Raw genomic sequence first — 22,598 nt, forward strand, 5'->3', positions numbered from 1 at the left:
AATAGTAGCTAAAACATGCTATCATAACTTTTTTTTTTTTCATGATGGGAACATGCAAACTTTCCTGAGAAGTCAAATGCTTTTAAATAAGAAGCATGATACTGGCAGGAACCATTAAAAAAGAGGAAAAAAAAATTACGGAATTATTTCTGCTCTTATTTTCTAGTGGAGAATTTCTTATAGAGGACATTTAATCTTTTTATTTTCTTTTCCCCTTTTCCCCCTAATTCCCTAGAGAAATTGAATACATAACTAGATAAGTTTAGACAAACCCCACTGAATCTCAAACATACTTAAATAATAACTTACATTTTTGCTGGAACAACCATAAAAACATTTCAAGTTTTTAAAGGATCAACAGATGATTGAAGAGCAAAACATAGCATACATCTCTATTATGGAAAAATTTGAAAACTAATATCACCTAACACATATAAACTTTCTTTAAAGGCATTTTATCATTAGAGTGGCAGGAAATACAGTTTATATCTGTGCATAGAAATGAGATTAGTAGGAAATGCTACACTTCACAAATTCTTTGTGCTGCAAAACCCCAAATGTGTTTTTACAATATTATAATGGCTAGGTGAGGCAACATATATACCATGAAATCTAGGTTGTATTGAAATGAGATGTTATTTTGTTGATAGATTTATCCACAATATCTATTTCCAAATGCAAGCATGTTCATTTTAAATAAGATGTAAGTAGAAATTCTCAAATATTCATAGTAAATTCAATAAAATCAATTTTTGCAGTGAGCCTGTACCTAGGATTTATATTCTAATACAAGAATTTCATTAAAAATATTAGTAATATTTTTATCCATTAATTATAATTTTTTCTTCTGTGTTTCATTTGATGCTTCATTTTATTGTTCTCTCTGTTCTGAGAAACTTCATTTTCATCTAGTCCTCCTATGTTACATTTAGAGTATAGCTATTAGCATTTATACTGCCATTCTGCACCCTTTTGAAAGTGTGAAATTAAACTACTTCAGTTTTTTTATCAATAGAAAACAGCATCCCCTTATCTTGAAGTATGTAAAAGTTATCATGAATGATCTTCAGTATTAAGTGAACCCAGTGTTTTAAATGCTATTCTGGGTCGATATTAGAAACATCACCTTGTAGGATTAGAATGGTACTCTGTCAGTATTTTAATTTAAAATACTAAAAAAAACATACAAAATTCAATCCCTAGGTTTTTTTTCAGCTTTGCTTCCATTTTTGAAGAGAGGTAGGTAACAAATTCCACCAATTTGGTTATGTGGTGGTGCTCCTTTCAATGAAATTTAAACCAGAAGAGATTTCTGCAAGACAGTGGAAAATTGTTTCATCAGAAAAAAAAATCTCCTTCATAGATGAGTAAACTGACCCTTAAGTACTTAAAGTTATGCATAAGATACTTAAGTTTAAATCCTTCTCATATTTTGTTATTGCTATTAGATTCTTTAGTCATCTCTGTCATCTCTTTTAGATTCAGTGAAATATTTTAGTACTAACTGGAAGCATATTTGCTAGAGACTAAGTCTTTTAGAAATTTTGATTAGACACTGAAGAAGGCATAAGAGCTCACGATTCATAGCCTGGGGCTTTCTGTATGACAGAGCAGTTATGTACTTTGACATCTCATTTATAGAAGGTTTAAGCTATTTCTTATCTAGCCTTAAAACATAAATGAGAAAATCCTGGGGGCAGGAAAAGACTAAAATGACAAAAAGCTCAAACCAATTCTGAAAATGTAATTTTCTGCAAAGTTTCGTTTCTGCAGCTGTATTATTTTGAGAGATGTGATTCAACTACTTCTTTTCATGACTTCTTTCAGGATTTTAAGTGCTTCCACAAAGCTTTTGACATTTGCCACTAGCTTTCACTTCTTTGACCATTTCTTTCTGTTTTGGGGAATAACTGGTCTAGAAGAGCATCACTTACGTGAAAAAACTGTCTTCAGGACACTCGATATATTTCCTGAATGTTTGTGTCCAACTTCTTGTCCTTCCAGAACATATCAGGAAGGTTCAAGCTTTTTTTGAGCATTCTGGTTCCATGTGACTCATGAATGACACTATCAACTACTTTTATAAAAAACGTTAAATGTATCCCACAATTATATTCTTGCAGCTATTATAGATTTATTAGTCTATCAAAGCATATTTTTTTGTTCCTTTTAAAAAAATACATGAATTCTAGCAACTAGACCTTTGACTGAAATTAATATCCTATGTAAAGAAAATGACAAATTTTCAATTATTCATTATTTCAGTTCTTTTTATCAATCATTCTAAAATCTATACAGAGATTAGGAAAATGTCAGTAATGAAGCCTTTTTGTCTCCAATATTTGACTAGAAACTAAATACTTTCAGATTTTGGTGTGGGTCTCATTTACTTTTTCTCTCTTTAAAATGCTTATTAAACTTCTAAAGAGTCATCCTAGGTGAGGTATTTGATCTAAACATTTGCATGAATGAACTGAACTGATAGAGGCATTTAGATCTGACTGTTGTGTTGGTTATCCTGTTTGGAAAATAACTTCTGCACATATTCAGTTAAGGGACCAATATAACATCCTTATTGCATAAGTTTTTTCCAAAGGGTTTCATGTCATTTTTTTTTAAGTCCTGAAAAGTGTATTATCAACTATAGAAAGAAAAAGCAGTGCAAATTAACCATATGTCTCGCTCCAATTTATAGGAGGGAGAGGAGGTTCTTTTATTATCTATATACCCAGCGTGAGATTAAGAAGCAACGGTTCAAATGTTGGTCCGACCAGTTTATTACAAATGTTAATTAGGGAAATGGGGAAGGGGAGAACGGACACTATTATGAATTAGGGTACTGGGGGAAGGGAAGGAGGGCGATAGAAAAGATAGAAAAGAAGAGGCAAGGAGTCTTTATAGGAAGCAAGAGGGACATAGTCACCACCATGGATCCAGCGAGGTTCGTAGCTCCGTCTCTGATCTTCAGTAGCGGTGGGTCGTCAAGAGTTGTTCTGTTGACAACGACGACGAAAAACAACGGTGATGATGGCCCCTTTTCAATGGTTTCAAAGTGGTGAAGTCAGCTATCTTTGGAGTGACAGCTCAAATCCAAAGTGGTCGAGTCAGCTCTCCTTTGAGTGGCAGCCTCTGGCTCTGGGATCTCAGCAGGAACCTCCTTTGTTCTTATCTTTCTGGCCTTGCCAGCAGACAAGAGGAAGCAGGGAGGCACCAACTTGCATCTTGCCTTCGCAAGATACAATGGTATCATCCCCCAGCCTTCCATTCTTAGCTGGAGCGGTTTGGCCACAGGCCAGATCTTCCGCCAGTGAACACTGCTGAGCACTCTCTTCCGCTCTTCTACAGAGCAAGCAGTTCTGGGGGAAGGGGCTTGCAAATGTTCCCAAAGCGATATCCATTGTCACACAGTTAGCACCCATCAGTTGCCTCCTTGACAAGTCACCCAGAGTCTTATCACAAGAAAAACCTCAGGAAGCAAGCTTTGAGCCAAAAAAAAAACAAAGAAGGATTCTCACACCATACTTTGTAAAAATGTTCCATTATATCCACATGAATTTCAAGTATTTTCATGTCAGTTACTTCTGACATGGTTCGGGTTAAAAGAAAAAAAGAAAAAAAACAGAACTAGTTTACCTAATTTACATGGAGGAGTAGAGACTAGATAAAAATTAGCAAAATGAGTCAACTCAGGACTTTTTCTTTTCTGCTTATGTTAAGTTTCTGCTATACTTTTTTTTTTTTTTTTTTTACTTAATACCTGCTTTTGATGTCAAAATCATTCAGCTTCTGTAGATAACCCCAAGTAGCACCAAGTCACTGACATAACCTACCTAACATTTCTCTGCTATGTGAAGCCTAAAAGAAAAGCTCTACTACATCTGTTCAGTGATAACCCTAATTTAAGAAGAAATGTACTGTATTCAGTGACAGCACAGCTAATTTGCAGGTAACTTTCACTCTACATCTTCAACACAACTCAACATTCTCTGGAAAGAGTTAAATGACATCATGCATTGTGAATGATGATTCAGATCCCACCTTAGAGCTTGCTGCTGTTTGTGTTATTACAATAACACATAAACAGTAATTGTGCTCACAAACTTACAGCATCGTGAATGATCTACTCTGAGCTCTTAAGATGAAATTACTTTCTGTGCTCATTCAATAAGTTTGACTTTAAGTAATCATTTGTCAGACATGGATACTTGCTTAACTGTGTTCTATTTGAAGCAATGAAGCAACACTAGCAAATTAGGTGGAGAGAAATCATGCACTGAAGAAGTAGGACAAAAACGCTTTTTGTGTGTATATGTACTTATGCATATGCACTTGTTATCTAGCAAATTTATTCAATTCTGTCTAAAGTGATTTGAAGTGTTGTTTGGCATATTATATGTGAATATTAACTGTAGCTTGGAATCTTTCCCGCTGTTGTTTTTTTTTTTTTTTGAAATACAGTTCTTAGCCATACCAGCTCTTAAATAAGCAACCAAAGTGACTCCAAATTACTCAGGTTATGCAATGCAACAAGGTAACAAGGTCAGAAAGCAATGCCTCATTTATTTCCATGGTAACTACAATAGATGCGAAGAGCACAATAACACTCTTCGATAGAGCAAATTCTCAGCTACAGAACACTATTTTTCAACAGTCACCACCCTTAGTCATGCATTTATATCAGCAATGAACAAGATGCCATTTTTTTTTTTTCACATGGAGGTGTTCAGTGATGCTCCTTTGCTTTATATTCACTTCCATGTCAGATGTCATTCTGTCAGACTGCCCCTCTGCTGCCATCTGTCACACAGCAACAAAATGTAATGGGATATTGATGGGAAGGTTCAACATCTACTGCTGTACCACCACCACCTGCCTCTGACATCATGGGCCAACACTGTAGAATAAAAGATATTACTTATGGAGGAGGCAGTGTAGTTGGGAAGGATGCTATCTCCACATAGCTTGCATACAAACACCTTTCCAAAAAAATATAGTTTTTCCTCATAGAAGGTAGAATCTGGCTCAGTGTTTCATGAGGAATAGGAAACACTTCAAAAGTAATAACACTCAAAAAGATCTTTTGCACAAATTCCAATATTTCTCCAGCATATAAAGGCTTAGCCTTTGGCTTTCTCAACTGATGAAATGCATGCAAGTTTACGTGGGTTATCTGCTACAGTGAAATACACTGTTATGGCTATTATAACGGAACTAGAACTGCAGATTCTTCCAGTCAGATGTAACAGATCACTGACAAGTTACTGAAATGCATTAGTATACTAGTGCAGTCTGGATAGTAGATTTACAGTGTAATCACGATCATGTAAAAATGGTGCTTAATCCAAATTGGATTTCAATCCAAGAACTACTGCTCCTTAGTGGTAGTGTATCCAAAGTGCTTGTAGAACAGGAGTATTATCTTTGTGGATGCTGTAAGGCATGACTTTTATATGTCTTTTAATTTCATTGGAGAACAAGATTGCTGCTTCTGTAGCATCTGGGGCTAAAATTGTTGCTGGCCCTGTATTGGCAACAACAACAAAAAAAAATAATTACTTGCTGCATTTATGCTGCATTTGGAAGGCAGAAAGGTTTCTTGGATTCATTCCCTTTCTGCTAAGCTATTAAGAGGGAGATGAACTGTGGCCAGATTATAGTCTTCCTGTGAGTAATAAGTGGCTCAATACAGGCAATAAAGTGGAATGAAATAGGTATTTCATTCTCTACTTTGAAGCATATATGACTGAGGCATGAGGATCTTTACCTGCAATCTGGTGAATTTACAAAAAGGAAGTTTTCTTTTCATAGTAATTATAATATAAAAGTTTTTTATTTCCTTTGTCTGGGAGAAGGAAAACTATTTTCTTTGTAGCTGGTGCAAACTGCTTTCACTGAGAGTTTTTTCTGTATGATGGCTGTAATAAGAAGATGATGGTTTTTCTGCCATCTTTCATAATGGAAGATTTTCATAGATATGTAGACCCATTGGCTTTTCTTGAAGAGAGAGAAGCGTGTAAGTTGAGCAGTCTTTCTGAGGCATATAATTTTCCTATGAGTTTAATCCTAGACAAGATGTTTGTTTTATGTGCTGTATAAGAGATTCTTTCTAATTCTGGGCTATAAAATGTAGTATGCTGCTCTTGTGGAAAGCATTTGTACACCAGTTCACAAATCTACAAAGCTTTGTCTTAAAATTCTGAAGTCTTCACTGCATTGTTCAATGGAGAGAATCTTCAGGAATATCTTGTTTTAGGTTTCTGAGCTAAATGTATTGAGATTTTGTATCTTTTTCTATCTGGGAGGAGTCCCTAGTTCCCTTTTTCCCCTCATATACATTTTCACAGAAGATCTACAAGACTTCCAGAGAGAAGAAATGTCTTCTATTAAATCAATTGAGAGGCAGGAATGTGGTAGAGGAAAAGTTTGTGTATGCATCCATTCCTGAGGTTTTCCAAGGGTTATTTTCCTTCGTGGATATGCACCTGGCAGTTCTGAACATTTAGTCATCCATAGCAAGGGCAGGGCTTAAATATATTGTAGTACCAGTCCTATGTTCTGAAAGTTAGAGCAAAAAGAGACAGAGCAGTATGTGCCAAGGTATGATTTGCAGTTTGGACCAAGGTGTTGTGGCTGGCAGATTGCTGTGGTTGTTGTTAAGTCCTATTATCAGCCAGGCACCACAAAGCCACTCAGTTCCCCACTGGAACAGCAAAGAGAATAGAAGAGCCAAAGTGCAGAAAGAAGAGAATAAAAGACTAAAACCAGAAGAAAGATAGTATAATAAGTAAAGAAAAAGAAGAAGCGACACACAGAGAGACACAGACACACACATAAAAAAAAAACAAAAAAACCGCAAAACTGATACAAAGGCAGTCACTCATTACTTCCCACAAGAAGACCAATACCCAGCCAGTCTCTGAGAAATGATGACCTACCACACTATCTTATCTCCATTTTTACTGCTGAGCATGCCATTAGATGACATGGAATACGCCTTTGGTCACTTTAGATCAGCTGTGGAGTTGTATCTCCTCCCCGTTTCTTGTGCTCCCTCAGCCAAATTGCTGGAGGAGGCAGAGCTGGGAAAAGAGGAGACCTTGATGCAAGCACTTCTCAGCAACTCCCAAAACACTGGTGTGTTATCAACTCTTACTAATGACAAATCCAAAACCAGAACTAGTACAGACTGCTATAAAGAAAATTATCTCCATTCCAGCCAGACTCACTATGAGGTATAGTGTACATAAAAACAGTAACAGTCCTCACCCTTTCTGTAATTTTCTCTCTCTCCATAGTGAAGATTGATATCCCAACAGAGTCTTCATTTTGCCTTTGTGCTCCTCTGTCAGTAAGGGATCTTCACTTAGACTGTGTAAATGGCTCTTCTCTCAAGTATTCCAGTTCAGATTCTTTTCTTCTGACCATGAGTGCCCAAGCATTTCAAATGTGCCTTTTAAAGATAACTCACCTATCTGTCTGTACTGTGGAAATATTGATTTGTACATCTGAGAGATCTAGTTGCCTCTTATCATAGGTCCATTTAGTTGGCAATTGTCTAACATCTAGTGTACTTTCCCTAACTATTTCTGACTACTCAAGTTCCCCGTGAAGAGTCAGGGTTCACATTATCCCTTAATAGATTTCTCCTCTTAAACATCTCATTTCTGAGATGTTCCACTCTTCCAAAGGTTTTCAGTGCTCCAGTATTTTTTGATCTAGTGATGCTTTACAACTTCATGCAGTCCTGTCCAGGTATTAGGATATTTACGTCTTTATTTTTCTAACAGAATAAAGGCACTGTTTATGTAAACCCTGTGTGCTAACAGATCATAACAACTGCTAGTGCATTAATGGGTGTCTGTGGCCTTTCTGGTATCGGTTACTTTCTCTGTACTGAAAATAGAAAATCTGGTATTTACACAGCATTAAAATAAATAAATAAATCTGCTTATCAAGCAATCCTCAAATACGTATTCTCTCTTAAATGATGTCTTATAAATGAAACTACTTCCTTGCATTTCATAGATTTGTGGATGCTGTGATTAAATTCAAGAACAGAGAACAAAGATGGTAAAATCAGTGTTTCAAGAGGTTGTCAATTTATCTTCCTCTTTAAGATTATGAAATCTGCATCAGTTTATGCTAGAACATGCTCATTTCTGGTTAGTGTTTTTCAGTATGGATTTATTCTCCTTGTTATTTGGTTGTCCACATTTATTCTGTTTTTCTGTGGCCAACACATTTTTATTGAGGGTCTAAGCCAGATTAGAAAAGACAGAGAAGAAAATATCAGTGGTAAAAATTGCACTAAAAGGCATATGTTAGTGAATATGCTTTTCATTTCATTGTCTGATGATTGAAAACTCCAGTTCAAGTTTGTATTTTGGTAGCGGTTTTTAGTTCCTTTCTTTGTATTTCTTTCAATATTCAACTTTTCTTTAAATTCCAATCTAATTCCAGCCTGTTTTGTTTTTTCCTTTATCAGAGAGAAAATGAGACTTCTAAAATAGTGCTATTATTTTTCCTGTAAGAGAAGATATACTATTTAACCTGTTATCATGATCAGACTTGCAATTTTGTTTTCCATTCTTTTAGAGAAGTTCTGAAGTGAGTTGGAAAAGTAGGCACAGAGGAAAATAACAGTTTTATCACTTTTACTTGAAAAATGGAGAGAATACCAAAAAACTCTGAATCCACAAGTTGATTTGAGACATCCAGAACTGGAGAGCAAAAAGATGATGCTCTCAATTCTTGTAACTCTTTTCTTTCCTTTTTCTTTTTTTTTCTTTTTTGTTTTCCAACCAGCTTTTCCGAGTCTAACCTGTTTCCTGGAATAAACATGGTTTTATTATTTCTTTTTTAATGAAGTACAGGCAAAATCTGAGGAAAAGATTATGGATGATTTTTATTATTCTTCTTTACTGTCTTGTGCCGTGAACAGAAATAATAGAAACTCCTTTCAGACTTTTTATGCAAGGATTTAGGGACAGAATTATTAGAAAGTTATATATTTTTCTTATTTTACTTTTATTTTATTTTATTTCTACACAGTAGCTTGTCATGACAATTACTGCTCTCCTTTTGCATTGCATTGTCCTTCTGCTTTATTATAAGAACTAATTTTATATGCAGAGAGAAGTCTGGATTTTCTTTTTAATTATTATAAGTGAGAAGTCTGGATAAATTGGGCAAAAAGTGAAAAACTGGAGATCTTAAAAGTAGGAAAAGAATTTTGCAGAAATTAAAAATTTCTTAGATGTAAAACTCAGAAGTATTGATACATAGGCATTTGCCTGTTCTTGCACATGCAAGTTATTCATGCAAAGTAAAGTCTTTCAAGGTTCGTAACACAAAAAATTGGGGAAAAATATAAAACAAAACATCTTGCTGCCTACTCAGTACTTTTTAAGTTTGCTTTTTCCACTTGTAATCGTAGAACCATAGAATCATATTATTAAAGACTTCTAAGATCATCTATCCAACCATCCACCTACCACCAATGTTGCCCACCATGTATTTTAGTGCCACATCAACATGTTTCTTGGACACCAACAGGGACAATGACTCTATTACCTCACTGGCAGCCCGTTCCTTCTTATCCCTGACAACTCTATGGGATAAGTTTTTCCTAATATCCAAACTGAACCTCTCCTGGCACAACTTAAGGCCATTCCCTCTCATCCTATCACTAGTTACCTGGGAGGAGAGGATGAATACCACCTCCTTTCAGGTAGTTGTTTCCCCTGAAACTCCTCCCGACTAAAGAATCCCAGTTTCCTCAAATGATCTTCATAAGACTTATGCTCCTGTCTCCTCACTGAATTTGTTGCCCTTCTCTGCACAATCTCCAGGTTCTCCATGTCTTTCTTTTAGTGAGCTGTCCAAAACTAAACACAGTACTTGAAGTGCAACCTCACCAGAGCTGAGAAAATGGAGGCAATAACCTTCCTACACCTGCTGACTGCGTTATTTCTGATACAGAATGTCATTGGCCTTCTTAGCCACCTAGGCACATTGCTGTTTCATGTACAGCTGACCCCTGACCAATACCCCAAGTTCTTTTTCTCTTCACAGCCAATCTGCACTAAGCCTGTAACACTGCCTGGGGTCACTGTAGCCAGGGTGCAGGACTCAACAATTGGTTTCGTTGAACTTCATCCTATTGGCCTTAGCCCAGCTGTCCAGCCTGTCCAGGTCACTATGTAGGGCCTTCTTGTCACTAGACAGATGGACATTTCCTGCTAACTTGGTGTCATTTGCAAACTTTCTGTGGGTGCACTCAAAGCTCTCATCCAGGTCATCAGTAAATATATAGAATAGAACAGGCCCCAGTATTGACTGTTGGAGGATAACAGTTGTGACTAGTTACCAGCTGGATTTAACTCCATCCACCACCACTCTCTGGGCCCAGTTTTCCAGCCAATTCTTTGCTCAGCAAGGTGTGTATCTGTCCAAGCCAAGGCCTGCCAACTTCTCCAGGGGAATACTGGAGGGAGTCCAGTCCCACTGTCACTGTGGGAGACACTGTCAAAGGTTTTGCTGAAGACAGGACAGACTATGGTGACAATCTTTCCCTCATCTATCAGGTGGTTTGCCTGGTCATAGAACATCAGATTGGTAAAGCATAACTTACCTTTTGTGAACCCATGCTGCCTGGGCCTGATCCCCTAGTTGTCCCACATGTGAGTTCATTGAAGACAATCTGTTCCATAACCTTCCGTGCCACTAGACTTGAGTGACAGTCCTGTAGTATCTCAGATCTTCCTTATGACCCGTCTTGTAAATGGGACTCATGTTGGCAAGCCTCCAGATTTGAGTCCTCTCCATTTTTCTGGAAATGCTGATACATGGTGGAAAGTGGCTTGGCAGTCACCTCCTCCAGCTCCCTCAGCACCCTCAGGTGGATCCCATCTGGCCCCATGGACTTGTGACACTCCAAATGGAGTCTCTTAACTGTTTCCACCTGAATCACGAGGATTTTATTCTTTTCCCCATCTCAGACTTCCAGGTCAGGAAATAATAATTGAATAACTGAAAGTACCTAATATACAAGAGGAAAATTCCTTGCTTCCTTGCTTAAGACTCTGAGCTACCTGATCAGCTAGTTGTTTTATTTTGGATTTTATGTTTTATGCCTTTAATAAATGAGTAGAGATTATCACAATATTGGTATCTTCATGGCTTACAGATTTTCTGTATAAACTGCATCACTCTTTTCAACATCATTACCTACACATTGACAGATCAGTGCTGACAAGGAACAGAAGTTTCTGACAGAATTGTCAAAATCTTTATGATTAGGGAGATGAGATTCCAGAGCTTTCTGAAATCATGGGTGAGAATTCATATCTTTTTGAAACATACATATATTCCAATTCTTACCCATTCATACGAAATTATGAAATTAATGAGTCAGGGACAAGTCTGACTAAACAATATAGACTTGTAGTTTTTACTTGGAAACTGATCACTCCTCTAGTAGGAGGAGCTTTTCTAAAGCTGCTTTAGGGTTTAAGGTATTCTTGTATTGTACCATGCACCAACTTGATTTTCACTTGTATAAATTGAAGAATAGCAGCGAAACTTATGTTATGATAAAATCTGCTAATAAAGCAATAATTTGTAAAAGAAACTTGATTTCTCATTGAAGTTTGTGATCCTTAGAATTTTTTAATAAGTTCTTCCACTCAGTATTTGAACTCTAAGTAATGCTGATATTTTCATCATCTGAAGATTTTTAAAATCAATTTCCATATATTAATAATCTTAAAAATTAAATTTGACACAGTAGTTCTAAATGTATTGAAAATATTCGCATTAGTGCTGTAGACTTAACAAAAGCCCAAAATATGAAGTGTCAGAGTGTGTTCTCATGGGAGCTATGTAGAGGCTTAGCTGTCACTTGAAATGCCCATGGAAATCTTTACATGACCCTTACAAATCATATTCACGCCTTTCTTTTCATAACCATAATTGCCATTTTGAAGTTAACTTCAACCTTAACCTCTGGTATTTCCTGTCATTTCTTCTGCTGTGAATGTGAAATGCAAATTTTGAAATGAGAGTAATGGGAAGTTGCTCAAGGTATTGCATTTATTCTCTGCAATCTCATTATGAAAAGGCAGTTTTACTGACCTTGGGAAATGCAAGTGAAAAATTGCTTCCAGAGGAATTGAACTTGCATTTTCTAGGAACCTTTAGATAAACTTTATGAGCCTTTGAGAAGTTATTAGATGGGCACAGTGTTGCTCATTCTTGAGCTTTATCATCTGGCTGAAGTACTTTGAAGTAGTCCTACAGATCTGTGAGGCAGGGAAAAGTCAATTACAATCCTGAATTATTAGCAGTTAGAAACTGATACATTGTCAGATAAATTCAGAGACCTCAAATTAATAACTCCTTAGTTCAGAGCCAGCAATACTCAGCAAAAGCATATGTCAAATTATTTCCATTAGGAGCTCACATTGCTTTTTTCATTACGGTGTCCACGTTATGAAGATTAAAAAGATATAAGCTAATTTATAACAGCTCAAATATTTTTTATGGGAAAAAAAATACTCCTTGTCCCATAAGAAGCCGAGTATACTTTTGTATCCAGTGAATGTTGAAGAACTGATAAACTGATATCCTAGATACAGAAAGTTAGTCCTACACACAGTGCAGCCTGAGACGCTCAAACTAACTTCAGACAAACGTTTGTGTCAAAGAAGCACAGTATAGTTCTGTGCAGATCTGCTACTTTGGGCACCAGAATCTCAGTAGACTAAATATGTAAAAATGCCCTGTTAGTTCAATCTCAGTAGTTCAATCTGAACCTATCAGAGAACTGCAAATTGTGTGAAAGTACTGCTTGTAGTCCTTGAGAAAGCTGAAATACAAGCTAGATTGATTTTTTTTATTTTCTTTTAACTTTTTTACATTTTCTTTTTTTTTTTTCTTTTTCTATAATGTGGTGTACTATTTTGAGGCACACACAGGTCTCTTCTTCAATATCATGTGTTCAGGGGAAACTCTTCAGTGGATGGTGCTTTAACTTACTTAGTCTGTAAATAGACATATAATAGCAGTTTGCACACCTTTACTGGTTAGCAGGGCTTTGGATCCCCTGATATTTGTAATAAGTTTGTTTCCTTGGCATGTTATATTTCAGAGCACTTGCTACTAAACAAAGGCACAAAAATTTCATGGTCAATCTTTAAGAAAAGTATTTCCTCTGTAAATCACTCATGAACTACTTTTCTAGCCAGTGCAAATAACTAAAGCTTTATTCAGAGGAACTGCATCCGTGTAAATTAAAGAAGAGCCATACAGAAATAAATAATTAGGAAAGTATCAAATGACTTCTTTTTTTTAAAAAAAGCTAAACTAAAGCTGCATTGTATAAAGCACATCCAGTTACCAGAAAGCATAAAAAATATGAAACTGTCTATGTGAAAATTCTGTTTTGTAGTTGTACCTTACAAATTAATTCCATTTTTTCCTGTGGGTTTCACAAGATTACAAATGGAGTAAGCAGGAATTTTTTTTTTAAAGTGAAATCTCATTTTCAGGGATATAGCTATATAAAATAATGTTTTGTGTCGGTTATTTATTCATTTTCCTGCACACTTTATCCTTACAGTTTTTCCCATAACTGTTAATCTCTTAATTCTGAAATAGCAATATGTATTTTGTGATGATCTAGTGATGTCATTTCAGATGCAATGTATTTTATGTCATAAAATGCTTGAAAATTCTTATCTACACGCAACCCTTCATATGATGGAATATTACACAGAAACACAAAGTGAAATGTTCTAGCATTCATTTGTGGCACTAAGGGACATGGTTTAGTAATGAGACTCATTAGGTCAGATTTATGGTTAGCTTTGATGATCTTGAAAGTTTTTTCCAGCCTAGATGATTCTATGATTATCATGATGCATTATTATTTAGAGAGCTGTTGGCTGAATTAATGAGATTTTTTTTTTTTTTTTCCAGCCATTGCATGGATAGTATAAAGAGAGTCATTCTCTGTCTCAGCAGCCTAAACATCAGGATGCAACCACCGCAGTTGTTAAGTATATGGTTAGATGGAGTTTGATTCATCATTTAAATGTTAAAATCATGGATCTGGCTTAATTGGTGTGAAACATATTTGAGTACTCTGTCAGATGTGTCACAGCAGTTCCTTCTATACATAGTTCAGCAGATCTGTATCAAAACCTCTTCACAGCTATTTCCAGCCCTGTCTTCTGGCTCTAAGAGACACAGGAGACCTAAGAGACACTAGACACACATGGTAAGAAGCTCTGTCTCTAGGCTTTTCTCTTTAGGCTAGTGCTGGCCTAAGCCTCTAGACGAACCTATCTCTGACTCATCCTCTTGCCTTATCCAGGAGTGTTAACAACTCCTGACATTTTTCCTAGTCCATTCCTGCTTGGATACTGAAGAATTGCACACTGTCAAGGGTTTATGGCTTGTCCTTCCTCGTGGAACAGCCCCACTACTGCTTCCTACTAAAGCCCACTGGGGTAGCAGACACTGGAGACTGATTTGCTGTCCTTGAGTATAAGGTCCTTTTTCCGCTCTGTGTCTGCCAGGTGATGGACAAGCACATACCCTGTTTGAAGCTCACTTACTCTTCCAGTGTGAAGTTGAATTTCATATTTATTTCTTTTCCTCTGTTTTTCTTTCTGACATATGTACTCTTCATACTTTCTGCCAGGGGTTCTTCAACTATAACTACTGGGTAGTTGAGCGATCTGCACTTGGAAAGAGACACTCTAATCAAGGCTACTCTTCTAATAGTGTGAATAAAAGTGGCATTTCAGAGTTAAAAGTCAGATGCCCTGGAGTTACCAGCCTTTGGAGAACACGTTAGTCTGTAGCCTTACACTGTGCAGTAAGGCAGCACGTTCCTATCTAACTCCCACAAAACAGAAAGGGAAAGAGATTACTTGCAAAGTGTGAAGCTTGTGTTGACACTTTCCTGCTTTTGATGAGATTTAAAAACTGTAGCTTTAGAGATTTCCTTTATATTGTCTAAGAAAAAAATGTGGCCTGAAAAAAAAGCATCTTACCTCCATTTTCTGTTTCACTCTTGTTTATCCAGGGAAAGGCACAATGTTTTTCTCTTAAAAAGTTATATTCCTAAACTTTTTTCTTTTCTTTTTTTCTTTCTTTTAAATTAACCTTGCAATGAGTCTGCAAGGCTTATCTACCCCTGTTCTTGACTGCACAAATAGACCACACACTTCTGTTTCCCAGTCAGCTATAAACCCGCATATTCTAGTTGACAGATACAGTTTAAATAAGCCTTTAAAGGCTCAACTTCTCTTTGCTACAACATCCTCAAAAAACAAACTGGTGTCCTGTCCCCAGTGCTTTTGTTCATGGGAGATGACTGAAGAAAATTCAGAGATGCTAATCAGAAAAGCAGAGAAATAAAGTTTTGGAAATTTGCCAGCTTTTTCTGGTTCCCGAGACAGAAAAAAGAAGCAGTTTTGGAAGACACTGAAGAATTAAGAGAATATTTTATTAGATGCTATGAAAATATATAAGAAAAAAATGCTATTTGGACATTACAGGACACAGATCTAATCTAACAGTATTTTAATGGAGATGAGGATAATGTATATATGGTACAAACTTTCAGCTATATGAAGTGTGTACACATGTGTAGATGTAAAATATCAGTGAAGGAATATGTTAGCTATGCAGTCTTCCAAAACAATTTAAAAAGTGGGGTGACAAATTTTGCTCTCCAGTTTCCAGTAGGCAGGAAAGTGATTATGTATGTATGCACGTATGTGTGTAGGAGGAATGCTTTCCTTTCTGTTCTGCATTTCTGGCTAGGAACACTACTAGTTGCCTTAGATAAGTGATTCTGTACTTCGCCCTGTATCTGTCACGAATGTGAGCTTTGCAGTACATGTATCTAAAACATGCAAGTTTTTCCTTCCACCCTTGGAGCCTAAACTCCGAGGCAGAAGTTAATGCATTATAATTGTAAGTATACAATAAAACCTTAGGTGTCACAAACACTGATATGCCAAAAAAATAAATAAGAATAGATTTATGAAGTCATCCAAACATAGAAAGGATTGCTAGTAGAAACTTTAGCCAGACTTTAAAATGAGATTTTGCAAAATAATATAAATTTAACTTTAAATTTTGAAATTATGATCTTTAGAAAAATATCAAAGATCTGCTGTGTTGACAATAACATGCTTCTTTCATGAGAAGACTCCTTATGATCTCATTTAAAGAGTGGACACAAGTTCAGTTTCACAGCCAGCTGTTCTCTTTTGCTTTTGAAGTCTCAGGTTGCTAATTAGCAGCATTCTTTGTGCTTTCATATACAAAAATTGAGAATAAAAAGACCTTCTCATCCACAAGACCGTCTGTATTTTATATTCTTTCTTCATTGAACGTATTTAGACTTTATTTCATGTAATTAAACATGAGAGATTGATTACATCCTTTTTTAAAAACTTTCTAAGTGGTACCTTATATTAGGGTTTATTATCCTTCCAAGGAAATCAAAACCAATTATAGTGTCTATTCAGTTATTTCAGACGGTAAGTAAAATGTAGTTTTGGGACAAATATTCTGTTTAACTTGGAGAAGTCAAGGCCAGTTCTCATTTAAATTCTGGATGAATAATATGAGGTGGGTCTTCACAGTAGGAAAAGTACAAGATTCACAACAAAAAGCACCCAACCTTTGGCTGTATTATGGTGCCAGATTCTTTTGGAATGACAATGTGCCTACGCAGAATAAATCCAGTTAGTTATGCAGGGAAACTCTGGATTCACTCTTCCAATACCGTTAGCTGTTTTCTGGACACTGGTTTCCTTCATTGTTATATGTCTTTGGTAACAAGATTCTCTAAAAGCATTCTAACAAGAGCTTTTGTCTCAGTATGTTCTATGTACACTTAAGGAATCTATGATTATATTTCTAAATTCAGTACTATGATGTTTTTTTCTTTTGTTAATTTCACCTGGCAACTTTCTGGCAAAAAAAAAAAAAAAGAAAAAAGAAAAAGAAGAAGTCATAGTCAAGGTATGATTAGTGAGGAATCAGTTATATACTAGGTTAACACATATACTATATGTGAATGTAGAATGTTTTTAAAGTTTTCAGCATTGTCATGATTTCTGCCCAGAGAAGCTGTGAAGACCCCATTTCTGAAGCTGTTCAAAGCCAGGTTGGACAGGGCTCTGGGCAGACTGATCTGGTGGGTGCAACTCTGCCCATAGAAATGGGTTGAAACTGGGTGGGCTTCAAGGTTCTTCAACCTAAGCCATTTTATTGTTCTATGATTCTATGATATAATGGCTGCTATTTTATTGTGTTGGCCTACAACATCAGAGGTGGATGTTCACTGTATGACAGTAGACACTGAACCTTCCCACCAATATTCTGTTACATTTTGTTGCCGTGCCGCAGATGGCAGCAGAGGGGCAGCCTGACAAAATGGCGCCTGACATGAAAGTGTGGATAAAGCAAATGTGTGCCACTGAATTACTCCATGTAGAAAAAAAATTCTCTCACAGACATTTATCAATATCTGCTGGATGTTTATGCAGACCAAATAGTGGATATGAGTGCAGGGAGGTGGTGGGTAGTGATTTTCAACTGGCAACGGGTCACTTTTTCTGGTGCAGATTTTTACCAGTGCAGCATGTAGGCTCTTGTCCATTGCAGATGAAAATGCAGAGCTAATGTGGTGACTGTGTTGAAAAATAGTGTTTTTGTAACTGAGAATTTGCTCCATAAAATAGTGTTATTGTACTCTTTGTATCTGTTGTAGTTTCAATGGAAATTAATAGAATTACTTCTAGTGCAACCTATATACATGAACAATATGCTGAAATCTTAAAAAGCTGTCTTTAGCTCTTCAATCCTCATGAGTTTTCTGAGCTACAGACAAAGGTCTTGGAAAAAAAATATTTCCAGAAACAGAAAGTAATCAAACAGCATCTTTTTACCATTCATCTTTTTATTCTGTTAGAGGAAAGAGAGAAAGCAAAAACCTAGTAACAAGTGAGGTCATTTGGATGAGAGGAGAAATGTGAGTTTAGTGCTGTAGGTAGAAGCATTCAGTGGTTCTTTCAGCATTAATTGTAATGAAATAGTGTGAAAAGTTGCTAAGTTGCTGGAGAGAACACCTGGAGAATTCAGTTGTTCAGTGTAAGGCTCTGTAACACCAGCACTTTCTTTCAAAGTATCTCATCAAAGGTTATATCTGTTACAGTAGTTTAAGCCTTTATTTGATACCACCAAGTTTCACAAGATGAGCATATTGTCTTGTGTATAAAAAAGAGCATCACTGACCACAACTGCTCTCTAGAAATAATCACTTTAAAAACAAATTATTAAAAAATTTGCTTGCGCCCCTTCCTTTTTTTTTTTTTTTTTTTTTTGTGTGTGTGTGTGTGTGTGTGTGCGTGTGTGTGCGTGTGTGTGTGTGTGTGTGTGTGTATGTGATACATAAGGAACAGTCAAATTTTTTATGACTTTTCTTCGTACTGAAAGCATTGTTCCTTGATTTTGCTTCTGGTTTCTTCAGAAGGCAGACAGGAATGTGAAACAGGTTGCAGCTCAACATATTATCCACTCCTTTGCCACTTCCTTTTTTCTTCTTTCATTTTGGAAAGTTTGCTGAACTATGTGATATTGTTTCCATTTACTCTGGTGTTTCCAGTAGGCAAGAATTCTAATTTTAACAGAAGGAGGCATAAAGCAAATGGAAAACCACATGTAGTACCTCAATGGAAAAGCAGTTTCTTTATATCATGCTGTAGCAATTACCTGACAGAACATCAGCCACTGAATTCAGAATGAATAGCTTAGACATTTGAAACTGTGACAGTTGTTTAAACATAACAATTACATAGTTGCCCCTGCTATAGAATGTCACTTGTGCATCAGCCTTCTTTGATTTCTCTGTTCTTTTCTTCCAGAGAATCTCCAGCAGTAACAAAAATTAATAATAATACATTTTAAGATGTTCTCTTTAATGGAAGAAACAAGATTTGGAAGAGAAAAAATACATTTTACAGATAATTAAACAGTAGAGGGATTTTGCTACTCAGGGATAGCTTTCATAATCTGTACGCCTTCATGAGTTCCTTCTCTTTGGGAAGTTGGTATGTGGGAAATTTCAACGATGGACATTGGATTCCTGGCCTACAAGAAAAATACATCTTTGTCATAAGTATAATTAAAGCTGCCTTAAATCCTAACTTTTTTTTTCAGTGTTTCTTGGCACAGCAGCAAGATCAATGCAACCAATTGTTTTCGCAGCTCTACCTGCAAGACTGATTATGCAGACAGAGTTATGCAAATACTAGCATCAAACATCTCTTTCTTCCCTAAACAGCAGTTTAGTTATTCTTTGTAAATTATACGATTTACTGGAGATGTAAGTTAGTATAAATACATTGCTAAGGGTTCCAGAAGATTATTGCAGGTGTCATCTGATGAAAGTGTCTTGAGCACATCGGTTGAGAGAAAAATGCGTGGTGCAAAGGTTCTGGGTTCTGATCAAGCCGCATTTAATTACTTTATCTTTGTAAGGCTGGAAAATGCAAAGTGCTTCTGAGCAATGGTGTTAAAAGATAGCTCCCAGAACTTAGATTAATCAAGATCTTTATGTGAATATGGACTATCTTTTTGCTCAATTAACAACTACCATACAGAGGTAGCTAGCTAGCTAGATATGTCATTGTTCTGGAGAAAAACTTAATTCAGAATAAGAGTGTATCATAAATACTTTCCTGCAAATTATCTATAAAACAATATTAAAAGTGATTTTATTTTTGGAAAAAAAAAAAAAAAAAAATTAGAGAAAGGTATACCTGCAGAAATTAAATATTCAGCTTGAAATCTGAGATACAAGGAAAAGCCTTGCTTAGGTTCAGGCTTCATTTCTGTAATTGTTGAAACTACACATTTCTATGAAACTTCGTAAATTCATACAGATGGAAACCTGAAGCACTTCAAGCGGGTACTTCTGGCTGCCAGAAAGATGCTATTGAAGATTGTTGCTTTAAGAAAAGTTCTGCATAGAATCATCTTGATATGCTAGCTCTGATTTTAGATGGGGATAAAAAAAATCACAATTTTCACAGAAAGAATCTAAAAACACTATTGATACTGTTGATGATCAGTGTGACTGCATAGTTCATTGGCTGAACCATTGCAGGAAGTCTAATCTACTGCTGAATTAGCAGTACTGAGTAATAAATGATTCTGACTTTGCCAAACAGGATGACCCTGGATGTGTCCATGTACAGAGTGGCATCCTTCTAGCCACTGCCTACTCATGTGTTTTTTCCAGCTACTACAGTAATACCGCAACAGCACTGCTGGCTGGTATATGGAAAAGAAAGGAATGAGATGGTGACCCAGTCCTGTTTGTCTGTTTACAAACTCTCAATTTAACCAACTATGGGAGAAAGTCCCTTCCTAGTCCACCTCAACATGTTTTTACTTTTTTTGACATGCATTTACAGAATCCAAATTGTTGTGGAAAATGCCCGATTCCTTTCTTTTTTCTTTATTAGAAACCGGTGTTCTCATATGGTAACAAACGTTGCCTTTTGGCATTCTAGTTAAATAGTTTTTGTTCAAAACAAATTCTTTTTTATAAAATATGATTTATTTATAATAACTTTCTAAAAGTAAACTACAAAGTCAGAAATCTAAACAAGGCATTAGAAACTTCTGTTTTCTTGAATTAATTAAGGTAGATGTCAAGAAGCACTCCTACCAATGTAGGATGAGAATAATTTTTCAAACTGTGACAATGTGGGGAAATTTTTCTTTCCTCTTTTTTTACACTGAGTTCACAATGCCAAGCTCTATCTTGACTGTGTGAAAAGATGAAAACTAAAACAAACAGTAAATGCTGATTACTACTTTGTATTTTTTTCCCTTTTTAATGTAAAAAATTTTGTTTCTCTGTTTAGATTGGCATTCCGTAAACATGAAAGTCATGCTGATTTGGCAGTTTCCACTCTTCTATTTTGCTGAATGTCTTGCTGTGATTTTCTTCATTATTCGATACCTTTTCAAGTGGAGTTGACTAGGTTATTTCTGGGACAAGTCTGATTAATCTTTGAAGCAACAGCACAGTGCTTCTCAGCAAGTCAATAATCACAGACTTTAAGTTTAAACCAGAAGTTTAACTGTAAATTGAATTAGACCTTCTATTACTGAGATGTAGATCTACACATATCTAAGATACTAGTTTTCTCAGCATCTTTCACTTAGAAACTTTACTCATTCTAGAAGAGGTGAATAAATCCTTGTATACAGAACTTTCTCCTAGGCATCTTATGTAGTCAACTTCTTCAGTTCACTTTTTAGTAAAACATGGCATAAGACCAAAACAAATAGCACCACCACAAACAGCAAACGAATACACATGTAAACCAACCAAGCCACACATAGATAGAATGTATTATCTATTTATGCTGTGGGTAGGAAGGCTTTAAACTCAGAAGGTTGTCACTGCCACATGCACAATAATAGCAAACCTAACTCTGAAAGTAAGGGGCTAATAAATACATACCTAATGTTATAAGCTGATCAGTATATTGATGGAATTTCTTGCATGAAACAAATATTTACAATCCTTTATTATGATAATGCAGTGTTAAAAAGTTACAGCACATAATACTTTGTTTAAGACCTGCTGCCTCTGAAATCAGAAACAGAAATACAGGAAGAGACTTAGAATCAGACTATAAAAGTTTAGGAACTTGTAATGCCAGTATCAACATTTTCTTAAAACTCAGTTCTTAATGCTTGACTGAGAGAAAGCAGCATTACATTTTTGATGTTATTGCTGCTGTTTGTAAGAACTAATACAATTAATAGAGCTCAAAATAGATTCATTCATTTTCAGCTAGCAAAATAGAAAAGGTAATTATTCTCTGCAGCTAATGAAAAAGAAATTACTCCTTAAAATTGATGCAATTCTAATGTTCTGGTTGTTAATGTAGAAGTTAAAATAAAATAAGTCAATGTCAAACCATTGTTTACATGAAAATAATTCATATGTTCATGTGAGAACTAAGCATGACTCACAATTTTTAATGTAGCAGCTTCTTCTAGCTTAAAACAAGAGTAAATGCTGTAGTGAATATTTCTGCACCTCTGGGCGTTTTTAATTAATACTTATCTCTGTACATGCCTTTCATGTCTGAAAGAATTCACTGCAGTGATTTAGCTCCAATGCCACAGAACATGGAACCTTCAGAAGATTGCTAGAATTAGTTTTTCTAAATGGGATACTAGCTCAAGGGAAAAAAACTTGATATTTACAAAATGATTAGTTTTATAAGCAATTAATTGTGTGATTTCTCGTTAATATTCATAGTGTTGATCAGATCTATCTAAAATTGTGCTCATATTCTCTGTCTGTAAATCACAATAATTAGAAACATTATAAATGTATGTGCTATATATATATATATTATAAATACTGTATATCATGTCTGCAAGTTTTCAAGAGCAAAACTAGATGCTGAAAACTGAGATACAATGCCTCTTTGAAAGAGCATAGTAGTTTCTAAGTAAATTGCTAAAGGTGTTGAGCA

The sequence above is a fragment of the Centrocercus urophasianus genome, unplaced genomic scaffold, assembly GCF_019232065.1.
Source record: "Centrocercus urophasianus isolate 14NV4802_14NV808 unplaced genomic scaffold, USGS_Curo_1.0 seq_11, whole genome shotgun sequence".
Classification (NCBI taxonomy): domain Eukaryota; kingdom Metazoa; phylum Chordata; class Aves; order Galliformes; family Phasianidae; genus Centrocercus; species Centrocercus urophasianus.